The sequence below is a fragment of the Triticum dicoccoides genome, chromosome 7A (assembly GCF_002162155.2).
Source record: "Triticum dicoccoides isolate Atlit2015 ecotype Zavitan chromosome 7A, WEW_v2.0, whole genome shotgun sequence".
In the NCBI taxonomy this organism is placed as follows: Eukaryota; Viridiplantae; Streptophyta; class Magnoliopsida; order Poales; family Poaceae; genus Triticum; species Triticum dicoccoides.
The window spans coordinates 3,066,859-3,074,138 of NC_041392.1; positions in this window are offsets into that span (position 1 = coordinate 3,066,859).

Consider the following 7,280-nt stretch of genomic DNA (forward strand, 5'->3'; position numbering starts at 1 on the left):
CCGGCCGAGTAACGCATGGTATGGGCTCTCAAGGTCCACCACCTCAAACCAGACTGACTCTCGGCGGAAATGATCTTTGTCTCCAAAGAGGACGTCAATCAGAATCTTGCCGATTGGTGAGAAGGAAAGGCCAGGAACTATGCCATGGAACACTGTCCGGCTGGACTAAAGCTGCCTCTGTCTGATTCCTAATTTCTCCATGGTATCCTTGTACAGGATGTTGATGCTGCTGCCACCGTCTATCAGGACTCTGGAGAAGCGAGCAGCTCGCTTGTCCGTGGCAAAGGTGGCGTCCAAAACCAGGGTATAGGAGCCGGGTTTGGGCATTACTTCCGGGTGGTCAGCTCTGCTCCAGCTGATGGGCTTCTCAGACCAATGCATGAACTCTGGTGTCTCAGATGCTACTGCATTCACCTCTTGCTGCTGCAGCCGCCTGCTGCGTCGATCATCGACCACGCTGGTGAACACGACATAGGTTCCATGCTCTTCTGGGTACTCATCTTGTATCGCGCCGACTGGTCTAACCGCCAGCTGCTGGGGCGGAGGAGGAGGTGGCTGCCCAGCAGGTGGAGGAGGCAAAAGGCCGTCTTCCTTGGCGATCCTGGTGAGCCAGTGGCACTTCCGAGTGGTGTGGTTGGACGGCTTCGCGCCACTATGGAATTTGCAGGGACCATCCAAAGTATGCTCATATGAGAAAGTCGGCAACCAGTTGGGCTTGCCGCCCTTCTGACGCTTGGGCGGAGGCTGCCCCTCCGGCTGCTGGTCTTTGACTGTCGCCACCTGCCGGCTGCTGGAAGCCGGCTGTGGGGCCTTGCGCTTGTGGTCGTTCTGCTGTTGACGACGACTGGCGTCCCCAGCCGGGGTTTGAGGAGCCCGAGGAGCCACCTTGCCTCTCGCACTAACTTGGATCTCCGTCTTCATGGAGGAGTCAGCCGTGGCATATTTGTCTGCTATGATCAGTAGCTCGTCGAGGGTCTCCAGCTCATCGCAGAGGAGCCTGTGCTTGAGGAGGGTGCCCTCTCGGCATCCTGCAGTGAAGTACTCAATGGCCTGCCCCTCGTGCACGCCCTCGCAGGAGTTGCGGAGCTCGGCCCAGCGCGTGAGGTAGTCGCGAGTTGACTCGTTGGGGCATTGCACGCACAAGGAGAGCTGGCGAGGTTTGGGAGGCTGCTTGTACGTGCTGGTGAAGTTGTGGACGAAGGCGTCGATGAAGTCGACCCAACTGGTGATGCTACGGGGTTTCAAGCTGTTCAGCCATGTCCGGGCCGTGCCCTGGAGCATGAGCGAAACACACTTCACGGCAACACGCTTGTTGCCGTTTGCTATGCAGACAGCCGTGGAGTAGTCAACTAGCCAGTCTTCCGGCTTCACGGAGTCGGTGTACTTGGGCGTGTCTCGGGAGAGCGTGAACCCTTTGGGGAAGGGCTCGTCTCGAATGCGGGGGCCGAAACACGGCGGCCCCAACTCATCTTCTCCTTGAAGCGCCAGGGATCGGTGGAGACGGATGATCCGGTGGTGGGAGTCATTCTCTCTGACTCCCTCTTGGCGGCCAAGGCGGTCGCCGAGCATCGGGTGATCAACAGGCGGCGAGAAGACTCGCCTTTCCCTGTGAGGGGGAGGAGGTGGACAGTCATCCCATTGTTCCACTGCTCTTGGGCAGCTGTCTTGGTCGCGCTCTATGGTGATGTAAGTCCGTTTGCGGCTGGCAGCCGGCTCCTTGTCCTTTCTTCCGCGGACACCACCAGTCGGCGTCTGAGATGTCGCGCCTTGGTCTCGGCGGGAAGGCAGGTCGTCATTCTGCCGGTGCGGCGCATTAGTGCGGCAGCCGGCCTCGTTCTGCTCCGCAGCCGCGTCAAGGAGTCGCTGGACGCGCTCCGTCATTAAGCGACGTTCTTCTCCCTCGAATTTGTCCAGCTTGTCCGCCGCCGCCTGGGCAGCTCGGATGTTCTCCACAGGCGTGGCGTAAACGGGGAGATTTGCCCCGAACAGGTTGGCGATGGCCACACCGCCTTGCTGGACTGTGCCAAGGTGGCTAGGCCCAGCTGGAGCTGGCGTGCCGCCCACAGCGCGGTCCATCTCGCGCTGGTATGCCTTTGATAGGCGTCTCATGCTGGCCAGCTTCTTGGCGCCTTCGACTAGCTGAAGGCGGCGTGCCTCCAGCATCTCGGCGTCGGCGTCTTCGGGAATTGGCGCTGCCAGGTCTTGCAGTGCCGCGTTGAGCGGGTCATAATCACCCCCGTCGGAGTGCTCGCCATGATCAATGACAAGCACTTCTGTGACGGTACTTCCGCCACTCTCCGCGCAAGGGAGCGGCTCGTCATAGACGACCATGTTGGTGGGGAACGTGTCAAGCGACGCGGTGTCGGAGTTGACCAGCATCGGATCGGTGGAGCCTATAGACTCCAAGTCCCCAACTGGCTCGCTGACGATGTGGAGTTGATCGAGGGGGCCCGCGAGGAGGCTCTTGGGGCCTCTTGTGCCCGCGTCAGATGCGGGCTCGTCGGAGAGGCAGACCTGGCCGACAAGATCGGAGAGGCAACTGGCCGCGCAGGTGATTTCAGCGCCATGCAGCGCATCAGCGCAGACTCCCACTACTAGAGAAAAGCTTACTAGTGGTGCTGGTTTTTTACATACCAGTAGCGCGGGCACCCGTGCTACTGCTAGGGCGCTATAGCTATTATTTAATAGTAGCACATTTCTAAACAAGCGCTGCAGCTAAAATACTCATTAGTAGCACCGATTTCTCCACCAACTCTACTACTATCATCACGTAGTAGTAGCGCCTTATTTTCTCCCCACGCTACAACTAGGCAAATAGAAATAAAAAATAAAAAGCAGTCAGGTGCAATATTCATGGAAATCAAGACAAGTCCAGTGCAAATAAACTAAGTTCACAGAACCATCTCACAAACATTAACGACAGTACCACATTTAATATAACCACACAATCTCACAAACTCATATAGTAGTCAACAATGCATGGATAGATCATAGTTGATAAGTCTACTAGGTAGTCATACTAGCATATATATGGTTCAACAACCACACGCATGCATATGAAGTTCTAGATGATGTCGATGACGACCATCATCCTCAAGCCTGGGCGGTGGGTGTTCCTGATAGTAATTAGGATTGCCTGTCCGACATGAAGATTCTTGCCGACGAGGAAGCTCTTCCACCCAACCGAGTTGAAGTGTGTGCGACCGTCCGTGTCCACGCCGTACGCACAAGTGGTGACGGAGCCCCTTGCGGTAAGGCGTATTCCAGCAGAGCCTTCTTCATCAGGCTTGATACCACAACTCTCAGATAGGCTCTTTGGCAATTTCTGAATAAGAAAAACATATCAATTAATAAGTAGCCTCACACATTCTACACTAAGTATAACAATAAAGCATATAATATTCACTAAGCACATAAGATTCACTAAGCATATAAGATTCACTAAGCATATATATCATTGGACTCTACACTAAGTATAACAAGAAAGCATATAAGATTCACTAAGCATATAAGATTGACTAAGCATATATATCATCGGACTCTACACTAAGTATAACAATAAAGCATATAAGGTTATCTAAGCACATATATCATCGGACTCTACACTAAGTATAACAATAAAGCATATAAGATTCACTAAGCATATAAGATTCACTAAGCATATATATCATCAGACTCTACACTAAGTATAACAATAAAGCATATAAGATTCACTAAGCATATATATCATCGGACTCTAAACTAAGTATAACAATAAAGCATATCATCAAATTACTCTAAAAACTACAGTAAATGCAACATACCATGATATGCCGATCAACCATGGTACTTGTCAGGCGGGTCACGAATGGCACCCCGACGAAGTTAGCACGTGGCGGAATGATGTCACATAGGTTGCACACCTCCTCCTCGCTCAACTTCATTCTTAGAGCTACGATGGCATCACCAAGTGGGTCGTCATCATTCTCATCATCCTCATAATCTTCTGCTTTGTTGACATAAATCACGGCCAGCTTGGGTCTTTCAGCTCTGAAGGAGAAGCTGATCAACTCACCACCGGTGATACACATGTGGTCGATGAAACGGACCCATCCATCTCCTCCCACCCGCGTCATGTTTCATCCTTTCTCGATCTCCATAGTGTAGGAGCCCCCAGGAGCCTCAAAGGTCACAGAGTCTCCAGTCAGATTGTTGAATTCTGACCTCACATTGCATGGGATGATCTGTGTACAAAAAGAAAAATGATATATACACAATGCATTAATGCCAATAACACTAAAAACAAAATAGTAGTTACTAGTTTCATATAATTTATTACCGCCGCATGAAGAAAACTAGACTCGAAGTAGATGCCAAACAGCGTGCCAGTTGCAAGGCTGCTGGCGCACCTTGACTTGCACCGTTGACATGGTGGTGGTGGTGGTGGTGGCGCCATTTTCCTAAAGCAATATGATTAAAGGATTAACGATCCAAAAAGTAAACATAAAGTTTTCATAGCTAGAGTTCACATGACAAGCAAAATAACAACTAAAAAGTAAAGATAAAGTTCAATCCAGGGGAACACTTTATCTATTCCCACATCCAAAAGTTGAACCAGCTTAGAATCTTCCAGAACACAATAAGTAAACATCCATTCCGCCTTTGGCATCAGATGCACAATAATTAAAACTATAAAAGGCAAACACCCCCCTTTTCGATCAGATACAACCCTCTGTCTATCTGTGTTTTCTTTTTCTGAAATTTACCAAAAATGGGTTCATTAACAGCATCATAAGAACTTAGCAATTTGAGCATCACCACATACAGAAACTCTCTTCAACCTGAAAGAGAGTATCGAATCAAGCATTGATTTTTCCATGAAACCACATAACAGTGAGGGCTTCTTGGTCATATCTTTATGTGCATCAACAAAGAAGCTAGTGGCAGTAGCCAAGAATTGAAACCCTCAACCGTTGCTGTCATATCAGAGCTAAAAAAATGCTCATGATTCTACGGTCGAGCACTATGGTTGTTCCGGTGAAGGAATGACATGTAGTTACAAGTACTACATCAATGATCCTAAATGTCGGAAACAATAGTCATGACACGGACGCCCCCTCTCTAAACCCTAGAACACTAGGCACCGCCACCGCTACCACTCCTCCAGGGGCAGCAGCCAAGAATTGAAACCCAAATTTCAATTATATGTGCTAAAAGCCTCTACTTCTCTCTACTCTCTCCTAAGTTTCGGTGAGGAAAAAAAAGCCTCTACTTCTCTCACCTAACCCCTCTCTCTACTCTATCCCCAATCACGTGAGGAGCATGTCACATCGAAGCGCGGAGCCACCGTGCAATCCCTAAATCCCAAAACATGGCGAGGAGCCGCAGCAAATCAATTGGAGCCTAGCTAGTGTGGCGCGCGCAGGGAGGAGGAGATTGAGGGGGACTTATGGGGCTGGAGCGTCAGAGTAGGTGAGAGGCAACCGCGCGTGGTGGCGGCGCACGACACCGTCGACGGGGATGAGGCGGCCGGGGACGAACCCTAACCGCGGCGGTGTTGTCGGGCGGAGGGGATCGATTGTGAGAGTGTGAGGGGGTGCGGGGGTGCTCGGGCCGGTTTTCTTTTGCTCTAGTAGTAGCGCTGTTTAGAGGCCGGCGCTACTGCTAAGCCAACCAGCTGTAGCTCCCGTTCAAAACAAACGCTACAGCTAAGTGGGTTACTGCTTTTGCCCTGCGGCCCATCTAACAGTAGCGCGGCCCAAGCAAACAAACGCTGTTGTTATATATTAGTAGTAGCGTGTTTTCTGCCTAGCGCTACTGCTAAATACTAGTAGCGTAGGGTCATAAATAGGCGCTATTGGTAAACTTCTATCTATAAGAATTTTCCTAGTAGTGTCCGTCCGGCGTGCCGGGCTGGCTGCGCTTGCCAGGGAGGAAAAGGGTTCCCGTCCAGAACAGGTCTCCGGACGACGGTGCACCTCGCCTCACGGTGGGCACCAAATGTCGGGGGTTGGGTGCGACATATGCCAATGGATGGCTTATCATGGTGGGAGCGAGTAGAACGTCGCCGGTGCCCGGAAGCGGGATGAGGCATATGTTGGGGAACGTAGTAATTTCAAAAAATTTCCTACGCAGACGCAAGATCATGGTGATGCATAGCAACGAGAGGGGAGAGTGTTGTCTACATACCCTCTCGGACCGAAGCGGAAGCGTTGACGCAACGTAGAGGAAGTAGTCGTACGTCTTCTCGGTCCAACCGATCCAAGCACCTTTACTCCGGCACCTCCAAGTTCTTGGCACACGTTCAGCTCGATGACGCTCCCCGGGCTCCGATCCAGCAAAGCTTCGGGAAGGAGTTCTTTCAGCACGACGGCGTGGTGACGATCTTGATGTTCAACTGTCGCAGGGCTTAGCCTAAGCACCACTACAATATGACCGAGGTGGAATATGGTGGAGGGGGGCACCGCACACGGCTAAGGAACGATCACGAAGATCAACTTGTGTGTTCTAGGGTGCCCCCTGCCCCCGTATATAAAGGAGCCAAGGAGAGGGGGCGGCCGACCAAGGAGGGCGCGCCAAGGGGGAGTCCTACTCCCACCGGGAGTAGGACTCCCTTCTTTCCTAGTTGGAGAAGGAGAAGTGGGAAAGAGGAGGAAGAGGGAAAGGAAAGGGGGGGGGGCGCCGCCCCCCTCTCCTTGTCCTATTCAGACTAGGGAGGGGAGGGGCGCGCGGCCACCTCTTGCCTCCTTTCCTCTTCTCCCTTAGGGCCCATGTAGGCCCAATAACCCCCCCCCCCCCCCCGGGGGGGGGGGGGTTTCGGTAACCCCCCGGTACTCCGGTAAAATCCCGATTTCACCCGGAATGATTCCGATATCCAAATATAGGCTTCCAATATATCGATCTTTATGTCTCGACCATTTCGAGACTCCTCGTCATGTCCATGATCACATCCGGGACTCCGAAAAACCTTCGGTACATCAAAATACATAAACTCATAATGAAACTGTCATCGTAGCGTTAAGCATGCGGACCCTACGGTTCGAGAACAATGTAGATATGACCGAGACACGTCTGCGGTCAATAACCAATAGCGGAACCTGGATGCTCATATTGGTTCCTACATATTCTACGAAGATCTTTATCGGCCAGACCACATAACAACATACGTTGTTCCCTTTGTCATCGGTATGTTACTTGCCCGAGATTCGATCGTCGGTATCTCAATACCTAGTTCAATCTCGTTACCGGCAAGTCTCTTTACTCGTTCCGTAATACATCATCTCACAACTAACTCATTAGTT